Here is a 489-nt window from a genome sequence, read left to right as displayed (position 1 = left end):
TCCCCCCCCTTGCCTTTATACCCTAGTAGTTTTATGCAGTTTGGAATGCTTTCTTGATCTATAAATATACATTTTATTTGTATAAAACTATAATTGGAATTTTAGTAAAATAGTATAACTGCCGACCTTTTATTCCTTGTAAAAAAAGAGGGATTCCCTGTTGGGCATGTAATTAAGTTGATCAATTTGAGACCATTCATCTCGATAAAATTCCTATTAAAGGTTGGAGAGGCCGAGTCCAATAGTAGACTTGTCAAATGATAAAATATATTCAAGGCCCAACTCCTCCAACATGGCAACACTAGATAGGTTTACTCGATGGTATCACGACTAATAATCACTGGTGATGATTAATATGCTAAAGCATCACAATGTGCAATTAGCTTGGTTTATCTGTAGATGTTAAGCTGCTTGTAATTTTTATGCAATTTATATGAATTATCTACTGTCTTTAAAACCTTGGTGTTTTAAGTATTAACGAAATGTTCA

The 489-nt window shown here is 33.1% G+C and overlaps 1 protein-coding gene across 1 annotated transcript in view; it reads left to right on the top strand.

Annotated features, from left to right (window-relative positions):
* Window positions 1-489, top strand: part of LOC119593096 (60S ribosomal protein L6-like) — a gene marked incomplete at its 5' end in the record, with an annotated part of 3,637 nt that overhangs the window by 1,276 nt on the left and 1,872 nt on the right.

Source organism: Penaeus monodon, chromosome 31 (genome assembly GCF_015228065.2).
Source record: "Penaeus monodon isolate SGIC_2016 chromosome 31, NSTDA_Pmon_1, whole genome shotgun sequence".
NCBI classification, from domain to species: Eukaryota; Metazoa; Arthropoda; class Malacostraca; order Decapoda; family Penaeidae; genus Penaeus; species Penaeus monodon.
The sequence above is the reverse complement of the archived record's forward strand: the minus strand, read 5'-3'. Positions and strand labels throughout refer to the sequence as shown.